Raw genomic sequence first — 20,737 nt, 5'->3', positions numbered from 1 at the left:
CGAGGGGCATTACGGTCATTTTGCGATTTTTCATAAATTTCTCCGATTTCATCGATTTGGGTCTCGTTAGACTCAAAATCATGTTTTGAATGCAACGGAGGTACTTTCGAGATTTTTCGAAGGTCCGAAATTCATGAAGGGTATTTTCGTCATTTTATCAATTTTTGTCTATTTTGGTGAATTTTGGCGTAAAGTTTCTTTCAGTCGCGAGGTCTCTAAGTTATCCAAATGTGTAGAGAACCTAAGCGTACATGCTTGCTAAGTTGCGTGTATGGTGTAACGATCCTAAGCGTGCGTAATTCTATGTTGCGTGACAAGGAGAAATAATAGAATAAAATCAGAAGACAGGGAAAATTGAAAGGAGGTTTCTCACAAGCTTTTGAGTTTTTTTGCGTTCATCATTAGGAATCCACAGCAATCGGGTGCCGAATCGCCAAGTCAGGTGGACGCAAAAATGGGGTGTCTACATTATCGCTTCAAGCATTCACAGACTTTTTAACAGCTCACAAAATAGCTACATATATATATATATTTTTCATTTGAAATAAAAGAGAAATTAACAATACAAGGTTGAGAATGGATATTTAGTTTCTTACCATGCAACTGTGGCTACTCGGCCTAAGATAAATAATAGAACGGAAAAATAAACAACGCCTCACGCTAACAGAAAGTAAATAAACATGCAACTAGTAACATTATCCCTGGATATCCGTTCACCAACCTACACACAACACAACAATGTAAAATGCAAACATCACACCTCGGGTGTGACTCTGACATTTTATCGTTTCATACCATTTTTTTTCCTTTTTTTCGATTTCTACAGTTTTCTATCTCTAAAAAAAAATATCCACTTTCTGATATTCATCAACTAAATATGAGTTCACTGAATATTAAATCATTTTTCAACCCTTAAAATTCATTTTTTTCAATTAACTTGAAAAATTACAAAAAATTTATCAACATGGGGTCCGAGCAGTGCTCAGAACCCAACTAGCCAACACAAAACCCATTGAAATATCCTACCCACATAGTCATAGAAATACTTGAGGTACACTCTAGACTATGGATTGCATTATACTTGATATTCAGCTGTACTTGAGGGATACAATGATGCCAGTTGGATATCAGACTCTGAAGAGTCAAAATCTACTAATGGTTATGTATTTACACTTGGTGATGTAGCCGTTTCATGGAAATCTTAGAAACAAACGTGCACAGCACACTCCAGAATGGAATCTGAATTTATTACTTTAGATAAAGCAAGCAAAGAAGTAAAATGGCTTCGTTATTTCTTAGAAAATATTTTATTATGGGAAAAACTTATGCTTGCAATTTGCAAACATTATGATAATCAAGTAATTATCTCCTAGGCACATAATTTTATTTATAATGGGAAGTCACGACAAATACGTCATAAACACAACACGGTGAAACAATTGCTCTCAAATGGAGTTATTTCTAACTATAAAATCTATAAAAAAAAAAACCTTGCGGATTTGCTTACTAAAGGTTTGTCTAGAGAACAGATATATCATGCATCGAGGGAAATGGGATTAAAGCATATATCTATGAGTCACCTCAATGGAAACCTAACCTAGCGATTGGTGATCCCATAGACTAAGTTCAATAGGAAAACTAATTGTGAGTAACTCAATCAATAGTACTTAGAAGATTTTTCTTCTACCCACTTTTATGATGCATTAAGTGCTGCCTGCAGCGAATGTTTAGGATAAGCTAAGCTTTTCATGATGCATATATCTTGTATTTACAAGTGGGGTATAATAGGGTACTCTTAATATGATATCACCTAAGTGAGTATAGAATTGGGTCAGTTCTATAAGAATTTTAAAAGGCTGAATTCTCTAGAGCACTTATGAATCTAGGATTGTTCAAGATCAAAATAAACACAACCGTAAAAACTTACTATAATTGGAAAAAAATGTGCAAAGTTTATTGTCTTGATTTACACGAAATAGTGAATAGTTCAAAACTTATGTTCGTTACTTAGTTTAGTAAATTCGATAGACTTTCACTAAGGAAAGTTCAAAGCCACAAGCTACTTCTCCTCATGCAGTGTCTTTTCTATTGTATTATTTTTTATTTTTAAAATATTTTGTCGTATTCCTGATCTAGTTTTGACTTTCTCCATTCATGTGGGTGATTGTTGGATTAATGTGGGATTTATTAGAATATTTGAATGGAAGAGGAAGTCAAAGTAAAGTAAAAGTAAAAGTAAAAAAATAAAAGTAAAAGTAAAAAAAGTGAAAATAAGAGTTAAGTAGTTTGTTTTTCAAAGTTGTGTAAATTTTTTAGTCCCACATCGAATAGGAACAACTAAAAAATGTAACTCTTATGTGGAAGCTTTCACATAATGTAGTAAGTGAGAAAAATATAGGAAAAGCCCATGCGCACGTGAGGGCCCATAGGTTCTAAAAGGGATTTGGACCCATTGATCAGAAAAACCTTAGTGCGTGTGTGTGCTCATACTATGCGTGCGTAGGTGGTGAAAATCTTCGAATTTAAACCTTACGTGGGTGCACGCGAAAGGCTCACTTTTACTAAAATTTTGTTGGACCAAGTTGAACTTGTAGACACCCCAATTTGAACTGGCCTTCACTCGAAAGGGCCCAAAAACAGTAATTTTCCAATAAATTTGGCCAACGGGCCTCGAAGGCCGAAGCATTAAAATCTGACATTTTTGACAAATCGAAGCACCTAAAACCTCCCAACTGGGTTGTGAGCCCACCAAAAGGACTCAACATGCCCCCATCTACCTCGCTCCATTCAAAATACCAATTTTTCAACAAAATAGGCCAACGGCCTCTAAGGTCCAAGACGTTAAAAAATGGCAGTTTTGATTGAATCGAGGCTCCTAAGACCATCCAATGGTCTAGGTGACCTACAAAAAGGGTTGTGACCCATCCTACACGTGTTCAACCTCACCGCACCTCTTTTATATCCAAGAAAAATCGAATGATTGATGAAACTCCCCAATGGGCCTAAAAAGCCCGATTCGCCAACACGTGGAATTTTAATCAATCTTATAATTTCTAAAAATTCTAAAAAGATAAAATAAAAAAATGGAAATATGTGAAACTTGGGATACCTACCCTTCATCTACCTTCCATTGCTCCGCCTCAAAATCCACAAAGGCCCATGAACAGCAATTCTCCAAAAATCAATTTCCCACCTTACCCTCTAACCTAAAATTTATCACATATCCCCTAAACCCTAAAACCTACCCACCCTCAAAAATCCTATAAAAAAAAATCCTATCCAATCCAGAACACGTATAAACAATCTTCAAAACCCAAGCCCAATACACTAAAAGCCCACAAACCACTATCCACACCCCATTCATTATCCAACCCACAACCCTAACCCATTAACCACTACCCACATCAACCAATCACCTTCCCAACCTCAAAAGATGACACATGTCATCATCCCCTTTTACCTCCTTCATCTAATCAACTACCCCCATCATCATTCTCTAAACAACTCATCTAACCCACATCACCTCTCTCCAAAATCACCTCAACCCATACCCTACCCTAACCTAACCTATCTCCATTCTCTAACATCAACAACCACTCACATCACAACCCATACCCTACACTTCCTAACCTATCATCATTCTCTAATATCATCAACCACCCACATCACAACCCATACCCTACACTTCCTAACCTATCATCATTCTCTAATATCATCAACCACCCACATCACAACCCATACCCTACACTTCCTAACCTATCATCATTCTCTAATATCATCAACCACCCACATCACAACCCATATCTATACCCATCACTTTCCTTAAAACACTCCAATGAAATCACCTCAACCCATACTCCCCTAATCATCAACTAACTAACCCATACCTCTCTCTCTAATCAAACAACCACCATCAATCAATCAACCAATCTCATCACCACACTCTCTCATCACATATGCCACATGTCACTCTCTCCTTTATTTTTCAAAAATCCAACCAACCAATCTCTTACACTACCCATCCCTCCAAATCTAAACACCTTACCCCTTCCATCAATCCAACACTCAATCAAACACCTAACACCTTACACCCCCATTCTCTCCATCAACCATCACTCATCTCACCCCACCAAACACTCTACCCAAATGGATTTGGGTAAGATCCAAACCATTTGGGTTAAAACACAACCTACTTTCCTCATTACACAAATACTCTCACTTTCATTCTAAATTTCATACCTTCCACTCCTAAAACCTATGCCATTATCCCTCCTTTCATACTCTCACCCTATTATACCCCTAAACCTCCTCCAAACATCTATAAATACTCCTCTCCTCATCCCAAAAATCGTTACCAAGTCTTACTAGGAAAAAGAAATATAATCTCTTCTACTCTCCTACTCTCACAATAACCTTCTAAAAAATATACACACTCTCCCATACTCTACCAAGAACTCAAGAAGATCCTAATAAGAAGAAGAAGAAAATGAAGATACAAGGTGGGTGCAACAAATACCCCCCCTCTCTCTATCCTCTCTTCCTTCCTCTCCTATTATCCCCATCTTCTCTTCATCTTGCTTTTTAGGATGTATGGACCCCAAGGCTAAAAGTCTATAAGGGTCATTTCCATCAATGAAATGACCCTATGATCAAGCCGAAAGCAACCCCTATCTATGGTACAAATGCACGACACGTGGCACGTTATTTTTCAATTTTTTAAATCAAAATGACCGAGTTATTTGAGTTACCGTCACGTGGGGAGGAGAAAAGGGTACCTAACACCTTCCCTTTTCTCCAACCGAGCCGCTTACCCCGAATCCCTAGGTTTGATTAGTTTCTATCCATCGCGAGTCACTAAAATGCCAAAATGTCATTTTTTCAAAAAATGTACATCGGGTGACCATTCACACCTACTTACAACATGAATGATGGCGACTCCAAACTTTAGTAGATGTGACCGTCGTAATGACGAAAACCACGTATCTACAGCTGGTGACTCCGCTGGTGAGGTATGGTTCACCCCTCGTGATGACTTGATCTTTTTGATAAAAACGAAAAAAAAAAAAGTTTGTTTACTAACCTTGCTTGTTGTTATTTGTCTCTTATTTTCTTTTTCTTTTTTTTATTTTGAAGTCCAAATTGTAATATTTATTTACTTATGTTGCTTTTGATTTGTAAGGGGGTCGATGAAAATGAATGAAAAAAAAAATCCTATCACACGTGGACTTGCGAGCATAGCCTCACTTTCAAGCCACCCCACCCTCAATATACTTAGCCCCAATGCTTAGTAGTTCCACAACTTAAGATCGTTATTTCAAGTGTCAGGAATGAACACATCAAACCCGATCACCAACCAACGACGTGTGTACTTCGGTATGCATCGAGGTTTGAAGATCGGGTAGCCGTGAAGCCACCTATTAAACTCATGCATGTGCCCGGCTAGATGAGCTAGGACACAAATTTTTTATGTTATATCGACCCCCGAGGCAATGTTGTATGTGATTATTATAGTCGGGCCTCGAAGCCCAAGTTATAAGCCCAAAGGGGGCAATTAGATCGTAGGATTATTTTGTTCTCTTTTATCTCCCCTTAAATAAAAAAGGAGGAATGCATGTTGCATCATGTTAAAAAAAAACAGTGAGTGAGGGACCAAAACAGCAACAAGGAGAGGCGCAACAAAAACAGGGAATAAGAAACCAGTTTCTGTGAAATATAGGAACTGGATTTCTTTCTGGTCCGTGTCCATGACACGGATGGACGTGGATGAGCCTCATCCGTGTTCCGAACACGATTGAGTCAAAGCGTGCCTCATCCGTGTTGGGAACACGGTTGAAACAGTGACTACTTTACCCGTGTTTTGAGTACGGTTGAAACAGTGAATGTCTCATCCGTGCCCAAAACACGAATAACAGAATGAGGGTTACATCCGTGCCATTGACACGGACCAGAGTGAACTCGACCCTACAGAATGAACTCTATAGTCCATTTTTGAAGGGGCCACTTACAATTGATCAAACATTGACGGCACCCTTAGAAAAATCCCAAGTTTTAGACGAGTTAAGTAAAATGGATTTTGTTAATCAATGTTTTCAAAAAAAAAAAAAAAAGAGGAAGAATTTGCGGATTTTCCAACTCAAAACAATTTTGTGAACCGGATCCCCACTTGTATCCATCTAAACTGTGTCCACGACCCAGATTCAATCCCACTGGGTCCACGACCTAGACCCATTTCCAACTGGGTCCACGACCTAGATCCAATCCAACTGGGTCCGCAACCTAGATCCAATCCAACTGGGTCCACAACCCAGATTCAACCCATTTCAACTGGGTTTACAACCCAGATCCATTTTCAAACTGGGTCTACGAGCCAGATCCATATCCATACTGACTGGGTCCACGACCCAGGTCCAAACCCATTTCAACTGGGTTTACAACCCAGATCCATTTTCAAATCGGATCCACGACCCAGACCCAAATCCATTTCAACTGGGTCCACGACCCAGACCCATTTCAACTGGGACCCCAACCTAGATCCGTTTCGACTGGGTCTAAAACCTAGATCTACTACAAACCAAATCCATATCAAATTTCAAACCAAGTTCATGATCGAACAAAGATAACAACTGATTAATCGATTCGAATGCATTCAATTTTCTCAAAATAAAAACAACAAAAAATAAATAAATTTTTTTTTAAAAGTACCAATTGTTGTCCTTGATCAAAGTCGGTGCCTAGAAAGATCTTACCCTGTTGATACGAAGGGGATAGACTACATCTATTCAGGGAATAAGGTGATTTAAGAGTGCCATTGTGATCCGCCTCTTCCTTGGAGATCTGCCTGGCCGACGGTGATTTCATAGAATTAAATTGGAGGCTACCAAAAACATGGGTTGTTCCAACTCGATTTATCTCAAAAATTACCTTTTCAAAACATTTTACCGACTCCGTGTCGATGCCAGCCCCGTGCTAATTAAACTACCTTTTTCAAGATATTTTCCCTACTCCGTGTCGATGCCAACTCCGTGCTGATGAAATTACCTTTTCAAAATGTTTTCCCGACTCCGTGTCGATGCCAGCTCCGTGCTGATGAAATTACTCTTTCAAAATGCTTTCCCAACTCTGTGTCGATGCCAACTCCGTGTTGATGCCGACTCCGTGTCGATGCCAGCTCCGTGTTAAGATAATTTCGCTTTCAAAATATTTTTTCGACTCCTTGTCGATGCCAACTCCGTGCTGATGAAATTACTTTTAAAAAAAATGATTTCCCGACCCTGTGTCGATGCCAGCTCCGTGCTGATGCCAACTCTGTGTTGATGCCGACTCTGTGTCGATGCCAGCTCCGTGCTGAGATAATTTCGCTTTCAAAATATTTTTCCGACCCCGCGTCGATGCCAGCTCCGTGCTGATGAAATTACTTTTTAAAAAAAGATTTACCGACTCTGTGTCGATGCCTGCTCCGTGCTGATGCCAACTCCGTGTTGATGCCGACTCCATGTCGATGCCAGCTCCACGCTGAGTTAATTCTATTTTCAAAAAAATTTTATCGACTCCGTGCCGATGCCAGCTCTGTGCTAATGTAATTCTTTTGTAAAACATTTTACCAACTCCGAGTTGATGCCGGCTCCGTGCCGAGAAATTATTTTTCCGTTAAAACTCATAATAAACAACTTTACCTGATCTAATAAAATATCATGCATCTTCATTTTTTTTTGTAAACAAGATAGTAACGCTTGGTCTTCTATACCCACAAGTGGCTAAGCGAAAAAAATACAAGCAACCAGAAGTACCTCCATATTTTCTGAAATCATCTACAGTCACCATGAGTTCTTCTGAACCAACACAACCCCCAGTAACCAAAACGTCAGGTGTCGATCCACAAATCGAAGCATTACTGAAGATAATTGAGAGGCAAGAAAAGATAGTAAGTGTTGTGTTAGCCAACACCAGCGTCATACAAGCTCAAACAATACAGCAACATGCATCTGGATCAAATTAGGATTTACCCAAGCAACCTCCCTAGGGACCACAGACCACCATGCCGCCTGCAATGCCTGAATACCAGGGGCCCCTGCTCTACATCCCACATAATCGACCACCCCCTGTGGTCATTCCTGATGATGAATGTGAGTACAGGGCCACAGAAGCCAAAAGCGCGACAGATGAAAATTTGGCTCAAAAAATCGAGTCTCTGCTGGAAGAGGTGAGAAGGATGAAGGGCCTCAACACTATGAGTGGAACTCGGTTCAAGGACCTCTGCTTCTACCCCAATGCTCAATTACCGGCCAAGTTCAAGTATCCGGAGTTTGAGAAATATAACGGAGTAGGATGTCCTCTGTCGCATCTAAAGTTATACTGCGGATCCATGTGTCAGTATGGCGAGGATGACAGGTTATTGGTGCAGTTGTTTCAGAGAAGCTTAACAGGACCGGCACTCAAATGGTTTTCTGGGTTGGATCACTCACTCATTAAGAACTGGCAGGACCTGGCCGAGATGTTCTGGCAAAATTTCTGATTCAATACTGATATGGGATTAGATCGAAACGACATGGCCAAAATGATAAGAAAGCAACGAGAAATGGTGAAAGAGTATTTGAAAGCGCCCTCGATCCGCGGGGTGCGCGGATCCGCTTTTGACTCTTGAGGTTTGGGAGTCGCCACCTAGTTATTGTGGTCTAGGAACCAAACTGACTCTAACATGGATAAAAAGAACTAATCTACCACAAAAAATCTGAATTCGGGGATCATGTTACGGGGTTGGAAGGTGTTAGGCACCAACCCCGCCCGGCCAAAGCCGGTCTCTACTAACTTTCCAAATATATCACATTGCTAAAAACCTAGATAAAAATAAAAAATTACATACCTTTCCGATAGCAAGGATTTTGTTCCCTCATATCTGACAAAAAGAGCTCCTTGTACTGTACTCCCTTGCTTCGTTCTGTCTCCGGATTTGACTTCGGATCTCCTAGATCAAGGTATTCCTTGTTTTTGGATCTGAACTCTTCAAGTTTGTTGCAGATTTGGGGGTGTTTTTGGAGGGATTTTAGGTGTTTCTAGACTAAAATTGAAGGAGGGATGTTAGGTAAGGAGTTGGGGCTCCAAAACTAGGGTTTATGGGGGGCTAGGGGAGCTTCTAGACCTACTTCTCTTAGGGTTTATGATTTGATACGAAAATAGGGTGTGAGCATCTCTATTTATAGAATTTTTTTAAGGTTGATTTGGATAGAGTTAGTGTTTAATTAGAGATCTTTTAATTAGAGTTGTGTTTTAGTTAAAATTGTTTTAGGTAGAATTGTGTTTTAATTAGAATTGTTTTAGGTAGAATTGTTTTTAAGTTAGAACTCTATTAGATAGAGTTATTATTTAATAGAATTCTATTATGACTTTTGGTCTTATTTGATTGACTTTTAATGTTTTGACTTTAGTCTTAATTGATTGACTTTTAATATTTTGACTTCAGTCTTGCTTAATTGACTTTAATTTTGACTTTAGTCTCACTTGATTGACTTTAATACTTTGACTACAGTCTTGCTTGATTGACTTTAAATTTTGGAGAACCCCCTTCCATTATTTCTTTAATTCTTTGGACCCCCAAATGGAGGGGTCCTTAAAGAAATATCCCACGAACCCTCAACAATTTTACCCGAAAGTCCGATTGATCATTTTTTAGGTTCAAAATTTTAAATTAATTTCATTAATGTCACTTTAATTATTTAATATTTTATTTATTAATCAAATTTTTTAATTATGAAAATTGTGAAATTACCGTTTTGCCCCCGGAGAGGACTTTTCACGTTTTAAGTCGGTTTTTAATGTTCTAGGATGTTTTAGAATCGATTTTTCGTAAGGAGTTCAATGGAAAATTATTTTGTGTTATTTATGAAATTTTTTGTGTGAAATGATTGTGAACTTTATGAGGGGCATTTTCGTAATTTTGTCAAATTCTGTTAAATTGGTGAAATGATTTATTTGGTTCCGATTTGTTATTTTATGTGTTCGAGAGAGTTTTCCTAAGCGTAACGTAGGATCTAGGGTTGTTTTGAGGTTAGGGGTATTTTGGTAATTTGATAATTTTTTAGTGATTTTTATCATGAAGTTTCTTTTTGGTCTGCAAGATGATGATTTCTATGTTTCTGGGGTCGTATTTTCCTAAGTAGCGTGGTTTCTAAGGTTTTGTCAATTCGAGATACCTCATCCGGATTTCTGAAACACATCTGGTAACAAAATAAAGCAATGGAATACACATCCATCATTGGGAATCATTGCAATCGGATTGACGAGTTGATTAATCAGGCGAGTGCAAAAATGGGGTGTCTACAGATGCCCCTCTTTGGCAGAGGGTTGAAGCAAACTAGATAGCAAATCTATTTTGGTAGATAGTGCGATATCTGAATGCCAAAGCTAGTGACAGTTCATTTTACAGCCTGATTTAGCAATTCGTCGGGGTGTTCGGATCCTTGAGGGTAAAGCTCTCCCCGAATTAAAAGATTGTCAGGTCCTTGAGCGAGAGCTCTCACTGATAGTGTCGGATCCTTGAATTTTAAAGAATTCTCCCTGACTAAAAGAACAAATGTGCAAGTGTGTGCACTGTGTGAAATTGAGTAAAATCTGAGTAAAACAAAACTTAAGAAAATTTGAATGATATTTGAAACAAATCTGAGCAAAAGTTGGGAGAAAGTTAAATGTCCTACTCTACCTACTCTAGGTGAAAGAGTAATAAATTTATATTTTTTTGAGAGTCTTATTCTACCTACTCAGAGTGAAAGAGTAATGTACTAAATTTTTTTTGGGAAGTTCTACTCTACCTACCTGGAGTGAAAGAGTAATGAACTATTTTTGTTTTGTTTTTTTTTTGGAAGTTCTACTCTACCTACTCGGAGTGAAAGAGTAATGAACTAAGCTTTTTAGAAGTCCTACTCTACCTGCCTAGGGTGAAAAAGTAATGAACTAATTTTTTAGGAGTCCTACTCTACCTGCCCAGGGTGAAAGAGTAATGAACTAATTTTTTTTTTGGAAAGTTCTACTCTACTCTACCTACTCGCAGTGAAAGAGTAATGAACTAAATTTTTTTTTGGGAAGTTCTACTCTACCTACCCGGAGTGAAAGAGTAATGAACTAAGCTTTTTAGAATCCTACTCTACCTGCCCAGGGTGAAAGAGTAATAAATTAATTTTTTTGGGAAGTTCTACTCTACCTACTCGGAGTAAAAGAGTAATGAACTAATTGTTTTGAGAATCCTACTCTACCTGCCCAGGGTGAAAGAGTAATGAAATTTTTTTGGGAAGTTCTACTCTACCTACTCGGAGTGAAAGAGTAATGAACTAATTTTTTTGGGAGTCCTACTCTACCTGCCCAAGGTGAAAGAGTAATGAACTATATATATATATTTTTTTTGGAAGTTCTACTCTACCTACTCGGAGTGAAAGAGTAATGAACTAATTCTTTTTGGGAACGAACAGGAGATTAACCTCGCATTTGAATTTTTTTTTTTTTTTTTTTAATAAAAAGTTGGATTTTATGAAGGTCCGGTAAACATTTTAACTCTCTTTGAATCTGAGGAGTTTTCAAAATTGCTATCAAGAGGGTAACCTTTAATTCAAAATTAACCTTATCCTTTGGGGTTGAAATTGACCAGGCATCAGAACAAAAATGCCCCTAGTTTGACAAGGAACATTGCACTAGGGATAATTGAATATAATTTGAAAATAAATGCCCCTAGTGTAAGGGGGGAAACTGTACTCTTTAGAAAAAAGGAAGTGCCCTTGTTATGAAAGTTTGAAATCCTTGATTACCGCAAGCGCAATAAAGGTTTAACTTTTAATTTTGACTTTTTATATTGAAGATTTTGAGTCAGGCTCAAAGACATTGGAACAAAATATTTCTTTATGAAATTCATCATAGAATTTGTTCTTTCTCCGCATCGGTTCGCTTAGGGACATGAAACTCTTCAGATCAATCATAGACGAGATACTTGTATCCACTGAGTCTATATTTGGTTCAAACTGGGTTTTGAAACTTGATCATTCGGACTTCTGATATTTCGGCTCGGGCTACCTTTTCAGCTTCTCAACTCAACGGAGATTTTCTTTTATTTTTTGATAGCTCTAAGTTTTGCCTAAATTGCCTATCCAGGTTTTCAATCTAACGAGCATGCTCTAGCTTTTGCCTAGATCGCCTTTTCGATCTAGCGAGCTTACAATTTTTTCTTTTTTCCTTGCTTTGATTGTTGCCAAGGTCATCCTTTCAGATTTTCAACCTTGCGAGCTTACCTTAATTTTTGCCTAAGCCGCCCTTTTTGGGTTTTCAACTTAGCAGATTTTTTTCTTCTTCTTCCCTTCTGAACTTCTGGAGTTGCTGTCTGATCATGCTTTGTTATCTTCCTTGACTTCTCGCACGGTACTTAGGAGGACTTTCATTGGTAAGCTTAGGACTAGGTATAAAAAGAAAGGGATTTTGAGGCTCAAAAACCCAAATGCCCCTTGTGTGACATTTCCTTTAAATTATTTTCTTTTTCCTTGAATTTTCTTCCCCACTTTGACAATTTTTTTCTTTCGAATTTTTTTTTTTTTAGATTTTTTCTTTCTCGGGGAATCTATTTTTATTTTTTTGATATGGTCGGGCCTGAAGTAACTTCTCAGGTTGCCTACGTACCCCAGAATTTTGGGATCAGACCAAAACGTAGTTCGAATATTCCCTCCCCTAGGTTAGGTGATCAGGCTAAGAAATAAAAGGCACAATTTTTTTTTTGAAAAGGCTGCAAAGGGCTGAGAAAGGAGATAATGAACTGGGTAGCAGGAAAATTGATTCGGCCAAAGATGGCCTCCATAAATGTAGTACCATTTGATCCGGTCAAGGTTGGTTGACTCTGGTAGTTCACTTCCATCATGATCTTGAAGTCTGACGACTTTTCCAGACAGTTTTTCCTTAATGAATGAATTTCTCCAATTGGGTTCAGACTTTCTCCTATAATCGAGGAGGAGTGTTCAATTTTCTTTGAAGTCTGATAGTTAAATCCTTGACCTGTAAATGATGAGCTTTGACCTTTTTGTCAAATGCACGGGTGACTCTTCTTAGATAAGCTTGCACATGGTACAGGGCTTTAACTCGTTTTCTTTGATCAAGTTTAATTCTTCATACTGCTGACGAATCCAATCTGTTTCTAGTAAATGATTTTCCAACAAGACCCTAAGAGACGAAATTTCCATTTCAACTGGCAAGACTGCTTCTATGCCATACACTAAGGAGTAGGGAGTAGCTCCAGTAGAGGATCGAATTGAAGTTCGATATGTCCATAGCGTGAATGATAATTTTTCTGACCAATCTTGATGTGATTGACACATTTTCCTGATGATAGTCTTGACACTCTTACTAACTGCTTCAACCGTTCCATTGATCTGAGGACGGTAGGGGGATGATTTGTGCTTCCGAATCTTCAACTTTAAACATAGAGTAATGATTTATGCTTTGAAGTACGACCCATTATCAGAGATCAGTTCAAAAGGTACCCCCATATCGACTGATAATATGTGATTTGAAACTCAAGATGTAGTAAGGATAGTGCTGATACATTTTATAACATCTTCTTTAATTCCATCGATATAGACGAGTATCTATTCCGTGTTGAACAACACCCAAGCTTGCACCTAACACATCCTCATCAGATCACACGAACAAGTCTTTTGAAATTTCTGAGTAAATTCATTATCCCCTCGTGTTCCTTTAGGGATAGGAGGGTTTCTATTTGAATCTCTTTAGGAAATATTTTCTGTTCCGAGGTCAATAACCTTTGTTTTCTTGATTAAACGTTGAGCCTGACTCTTATCTTCTTGCTCAAGAAAGAAATCTATCCTTGAAGCCAGATTAGTAGTTAATTCGTTAATGCGCTCGAGATATTCAAATATTTCCTTTAGCCAATCAAATTCAAAAGGGGCGACAGACACCTCTATGACTCGACAAACTAACTTGACTCGACAGAAAAAGAGTAGACTCGATCTAAAGAAAATATGACATTGAAAAATTGGACTCGAGCTAACTCAAATAACTCATGAAAACTCAATACAACTACCCACAACGGGCTTGATTAGGACTAAGGACTGAGACATTGCTTATAACCGACAAGACTAAAGTACTATGATCTTCAGGGAATAACTGGGCGATGTTAAGAAATTCTAAAGGATTGATTTGGCGTTGACGTTCGTTCCAACTGACTGGACTAGTAACCCTAGCTAGACGGTGGACGATTGAGCTTAGGTACAATGATAACCCTTAAACCTCTTTGAAGGTGAATTTAACCAATTTCAGTGTCACCCCCTTGACAACATTTTAAATGAACCCAGAGATTTTATTGAATTTTGTGCACCAATCCATTAAACAATTTATCCGCTCAATGATTATTCAGAAGGAAATAATTTTATTGCACTCTTGAAAATTATTGGAAATAATGTTTTCATTGAATAAAACTTTCACAAATCTGACTATTTTTTTGCAAGTCATTTTCTTTTTAGAAAAACATATTTTGATAATTTTACAAGATCCATGCAAAAAAAATAGGTTTTTGGTGAAAAACATATTTCAAAAATTTTTCATGCAAAAATAGATATTTTGTAAATCATTTTTCCTTCATTTTCTTTTCTTTCGGAAAACATTTTCTTCTGAAAAATATTTTTTCTCTGAAAAATAGTTTATTATTTGGAAATAATTTTCTCTTGGAAAATCTTGTTCTTATGGAAAATATTTTCTGGAAAATACTTTTTCTTAGAAAACAACACTTTTTTTGGAAAATATATGTATATTTTTTAGAGAACATTTCTTCTAGAAAATACTTTCCTTTTGTAAACCATTTCTCTTCTTTAAAAATGGGTTGAAACCCGAATTTAGAAAAGAATTTGATTTCCATTTTGATCTAAATGGCCCGACCCATCATGATTATTGGATCGAGATGGACTGGGTCATTATAAATTATTGCAAAAAATTGATTCTTTATTGGGTCGGTGCACCCATTTTAATTTTCAAAAAGAAAATTTTTTATCCTTGAGGACAACCATACATTCTTGATCTCATCATTCACATCACTCACATAAATTCATCAATCACATGCATTCATTCAATAAACAACCCGGGAACACCCACGATAAGTTCGAGTCGTGACCTACTGGGAAGGTTTCTAGACTCTAAGCTTACTACGTGCAATGCATTTTTATCTGGCCACCCTTGCCCAAGCACACCTATATACCTTTCGATACGTGGTGACTTGGTTTGATATACCGTATAGGTGATAATCTAAAACCTCAATTCACTTCTCTGAAGCCAAAAATAGCCAGTTTGATCTCCAATTGAGAGGTGGCGCACAATGCTGAGCAAGGGCCCACTTAAATACCTCTCGTCTAGAATAGACGTAGTCTATCCCCCTCGTACAGTAGGGTACAGCGGGGCAAGATCTTGCTTAGGCACCGATTTTGACCAAGAAGTGTAATTGATATACTTAGACTATCTTTTATACCTACGGGTACGAGTCAAGAGTTGTAGCTTTCATAAATGGTTTAGCATCCCACGAGGGGACCGACCACGTACTAGTACTACGTTGGCAATCGGGACATGTGACTGTGTCGCTTACAATAGGTCAAAGGCTCAGGTCGCTCCAGCCTGGGTACATCAACATACTTCTCAGAATCACCTGATCAGATGGTATTGATGCCCCCAGTTTGATATACCCTAAGGTACGTGACTGGAGTTGTGGGTTTCATGAATGACGTCGCATCTCCGAAGAGACCGGGCCATGCAGTAGTGCCACGTTGGCTAAATGGGACGTGTAAGTGAGTAAAACAGTAAACGTGCATGTGGTGTGTGTAAAACAGGGTGGGGTGTGCCCGGGACCTTTCTCAAACAAATGGGCCCATGGATCCAATCAAACCAATCATACATTTAATCAAAACCAAAATCATTCAAATCATATGAATATTCAATTAAGATCACATTATTCCCATCACATAAGCACATTAACATTACGATCAACATCAATCATATATTTCAAGCAAGATCATGGTAAATTAATCAATAAATATGGCATATGATAATGATCAAACAAACATTGCAATAGGCATAATTTTTATAATTTTTAAGGTCCAATCAATGATCACTTTTGGGTGATCCAAAATAAATCGAGATTCCAATAGGTGTTACATTGATGATAGAATGACAATGGTTGAGATGAGCTCACTCTCAAGAACATTAATTGTGCCAACATTAGATAAATTCAGATTTTCTGTGAATTAGGAAAATACAATCTAAACTTGCATCGATGATATCTAAGGCTCCTGATAACGAAATCGAGTGAACTCAAGTTCTAAATTAATCAACTCGATGAGATCTACATTTTATTAATAGGTGTCCAGACTTAGTTCTCACCAGAATGTTCTGTAAAAACGTTTTAACGTTGCTATCCCAACTTTCATTCAGAAATAATTTCAGATTTATAGATTGAACTTGCATCGATGATATCTAAGGCTTCCGATAACGAAATTGAGTGAACTCAGATTCTAAATTAATCTACTCGACAAGTTCTATGTTTTATTAAGAGGCTCCCAGACTTAATTCTCACTAGAATATTCTCTAAAAACGTTTTAATATTTCTGTCCAACCTTCATCATTCTATCATTTTCATAGGTCAATTTGAATCTTTCATTATTTAGGGGTCATCAAAAAGTGATCCTTAATTGGAAAAAAAAAATGCAATACCCAAAATCATCTACAATCAAGACAAAAAGTAAATAAACAGAAAAAATAAATAAAATAAATCCAACTAAATAATAAAAAAAATCTAGGTCATCTTGGCAATGCCCCCATACTTGGGGTTTTTCAAGTTTGATCCTCAATAGTCCCCAGTGGAGTCGCCACTGAAAGCGCCCTCGATCCGCGGGGTACGCGGATCCACTTTTGACTCTTGAGGTTTGGGAGTCGCCACCTAGTTATTGTGGTCTAGGAACCAAACTGACTCTAACATGGATAAAAAGGACTAATCTACCACAAAAAATCTAAATTCGGGGATCATGTTACGGGGTTGGAAGGTGTTAGGCACCAACCCCGCCCGGCCAAAGTCGGTCTCTACTAACTTCCCAAATATATCACATTTCTAAAAACCTAAATAAAAATAAAAAAATTACATACCTTTCCGATAGCAAGGATTTTGTTCCCTCATATCTAACAAAAAGAGCTCATTGTACTGTACTCCCTTGCTTCGTTCTGTCTCCGGATTTGACTTCGGATCTCCTAGATCAAGGTATCTCCTTATTTTTGGATATGAACTCTTCAAGTTTGTTACGGATTTGGGGGTGTTTTTGGAGGGATTTTAGGTGTTTTCTAGACTAAAATTGAAGGAGGGATGTTAGGTAAGGAGTTGGGGCTCCAAAACTAGGGTTTATGGGGGGCTAGGGGAGCTTCTAGACCTACTTCTCTTAGGGTTTATGATTTGATACGAAAATAGGGTGTGAGCATCTCTATTTATAGAATTTTTTTAAGGTTGATTTGGATAGAGTTAGTGTTTAATTAGAGATCTTTTAATTAGAGTTGTGTTTTAGTTAAAATTGTTTTAGGTAGAATTGTGTTTTAATTAGAATTGTTTTAGGTAGAATTGTTTTTAAGTTAGAACTCTATTAGATAGAGTTATTATTTAATTAGAATTCTATTATGACTTTTGGTCTTATTTGATTGACTTTTAATGTTTTGACTTTATTCTTAATTGATTGACTTTTAATATTTTGACTTCAGTCTTGCTTAATTGACTTTAATTTTGACTTTAGTCTCACTTGATTGACTTTAATACTTTGACTACAGTCTTGCTTGATTGACTTTAAATTTTGGAGAACCCCCTTCCATTATTTCTTTAATTCTTTGGACCCCCAAATGGAGGGGTCCTTAAAGAAATATCCCACGAACCCTCAACAATTTTACCCGAAAGTCCGATTGATCAATTTTTTAGGTTCAAAATTTTAAATTAATTTCATCAATATTTCACTTTAATTATTTAATATTTTATTTATTAATTTCGAATTTTTTAATTATGAAAATTGTGAAATTACCGTTTTGCCCCCGGAGAGGACTTTTCACGTTTTAAGTCAGTTTTTAATGTTCTAGGATGTTTTAGAATCGACTTTTCGTAAGGAATTCAATGGAAATATTATTTTGTGTTATTTATGAAATTTTTTGTGTGAAATGATTGTGAACTTTATGAGGGGCATTTTCGTAATTTTGTCAAATTCTGTTAAAATTGGTGAAATGATTTATTTGGTTCCGATTTGTTATTTTATGTGTTCGAGAGAGTTTTCGTAAGCGTAACGTAGGCTCTAGGGTTGTTTTGAGGTTAGGGGTATTTTGGTAATTTGATAATTTTTTAGTGATTTTTATCGTGAAGTTTCTTTTTGGTCTGCAAGATGATGATTTCTATGTTTCTGGGGTCGTATTTTCCTAGGTAGCGTGGTTTCTAAGGTTTTGTCAATTCGAGATACCTCATCCGGATTTCTGAAACACATCTGGTAACAAAATAAAGCAATGGAATACACATCCATCATTGGGAATCATTGCAATCGGATTGACGAGTTGATTAATCAGGCGAGTGCAAAAATGGGGTGTCTACAGTATGCACATAGATGGCGAGAGTTCGCCTCACAAGTAAGGCTTGCAATGACAGAGCAAGAGATGAACACCACGTTTATCTCAACACTAGGGCACGCCTTCTATACTCATCTGGTGGGGCACACCACAGGCACATTCTCGAATCTGGTACAGGTGGCAGATCGGGTCGAGGACGGGATCCGAACCGGTCTGATCTTTGATTTCACGAGTTTAGGGACAACGACAGGAATCCCTTCTCAAAGAAAGCAAGTGCCTACGGGAAAGAAGAGGAAAGAACCACAGGTTAACAACGTACAACCAAACCGACCCCTTTTCATCCCTTCACCAGCACCAAGACCACAAGTACCATCAACTTCTTGGGCACCAGCACCGCCGACATAGAATCCTCCACCTCAAAACCCATTCAGGGCAAACCCTCCACCAGTCGCACAGCAGGCACCATTATACGGGCAGAAACAGCAAGCACGACCCAACAGAATAAATAGAGTGTTTACCAGGTTACTCATGACACTATCAGAATTACTGCCAATCTTACTCAGGGGTGAGTATCTTGCAAAACGTCCACCAAATCCTAAGGCTGCCAAAGTGCCCAGATACAACCCCAATTTGTTCTGCGAATTCCACATGGGTGCACCAGGGCACTCTACAGATCAATGCTGGCAGCTCAAACATTAAGTACAGAACTTGATCGATAAAAAGGCTCTCATCCTAGATTAGCCTACCAACCCGCCCCAACAACAAAATAACAATCAAAACCCCCTACCTACTCATAATGGAGAGGGGAGTGGGCACAGGGTAAATGCCATCTGTGGAGAACTCGACTTCAATCCTTCGGATTTGATAGCACCTATTGGGGCAAAAATCAGGGTTCACCTAACCTAGGAATCAAAGGCATTTATGGTTAACACAGTCAACCATTATACAACAAATTCATCGCAAAACTCATAATTGCCACTCAGATTGGCCGACCTCACCATCCATCCCATTCATCAAAATACTGCTAGCCGACCACCTTTGGTTATACCTTACGGATCACCGAACCATCAAAATTCAACCCGACCTCCTCTTGTTATACCGTACACACTGCCAACTCCTCAAGGATCAACCCGACCTCCCCTTCATATACCATACACCTCATCCTCACGTCCACCATTTGTCATTCCATACAATCCTCATGTAACTCCTCCCACCACCACTACGTCCAAATCATCACCACCACCTCTCATTCTCAATATGAAATCCAATCCACCTCCCATAACCACTCGCTCACCTAAACCATTCCCTTATAGCTCCGACCAGGCGGTTCCCTAGAGTTACGAGACCACCATCACCACAACCACAGGGGTTGAAAACATGAAGGAAGCAATGGTGGTTGATATCGGTCGTATAACAAGGGTAGGGAAGTGTCAGAAATTGTCAAAAAATGGGGTGAACATTAGGGAAGAAATGAAAGAAACTGCAAAAGAGGTGACCAACGAAGAAAAAAGGAAAGCAAAGGGAAAGGGTAAACTATATAAGGATGACAAGACGGAAGAGAAGGCGAAAGTGACGGACAAGGAAGCTGCGGACTTCATTAAGCTCGTTCGAAAAAACGAGCATAATATTGTGCACCAGCTAAATAAATAGCCAACTCAAATCAGTATTTTGGGCCTAATGCAGAAATCAAAAAAACACCAAGAGGCATTACTGAGAGTTCGGGGGAAATCACATGTACCTGCAACTACCTCACCGGCGCAACTGGAGCAAATAGTCAGCTAGATCATAGCCCCCAATCCTATTATTTTCACTGAAAATGAATTCGTGCCAGAAAGGCTAGGGCACGTCGAGCCGTTAAACATCATGGTCATGTGCAAGGGCATAATGGTTGCCAGAGTACTGATTAACAATGGCTCAGCGCTTAATATATGTCCCCTTGAAACTTTTCGAAAGCTTAACGTAGATTGGTCGCATGTCAAGCCTAACAATAAGGTTGTCCGAGGCTTCGACAGTTCAAGAAAGGATTCGCTGGGAGAAGTGGACTTACCTATCACGATAGGCCCATGCACCTTTGAAGTAACATTTGAGGTCATGGAGATACCAACAACCTTCAATTTATTATTGGGAAGGCCATAGA

The sequence above is a fragment of the Akebia trifoliata genome, chromosome 7 (assembly GCF_017979445.1).
Source record: "Akebia trifoliata isolate Shusen 1 chromosome 7, ASM1797944v1, whole genome shotgun sequence".
Lineage (NCBI taxonomy): Eukaryota > Viridiplantae > Streptophyta > Magnoliopsida > Ranunculales > Lardizabalaceae > Akebia > Akebia trifoliata.
The sequence above is the reverse complement of the archived record's forward strand: the minus strand, read 5'-3'. Positions refer to the sequence as shown.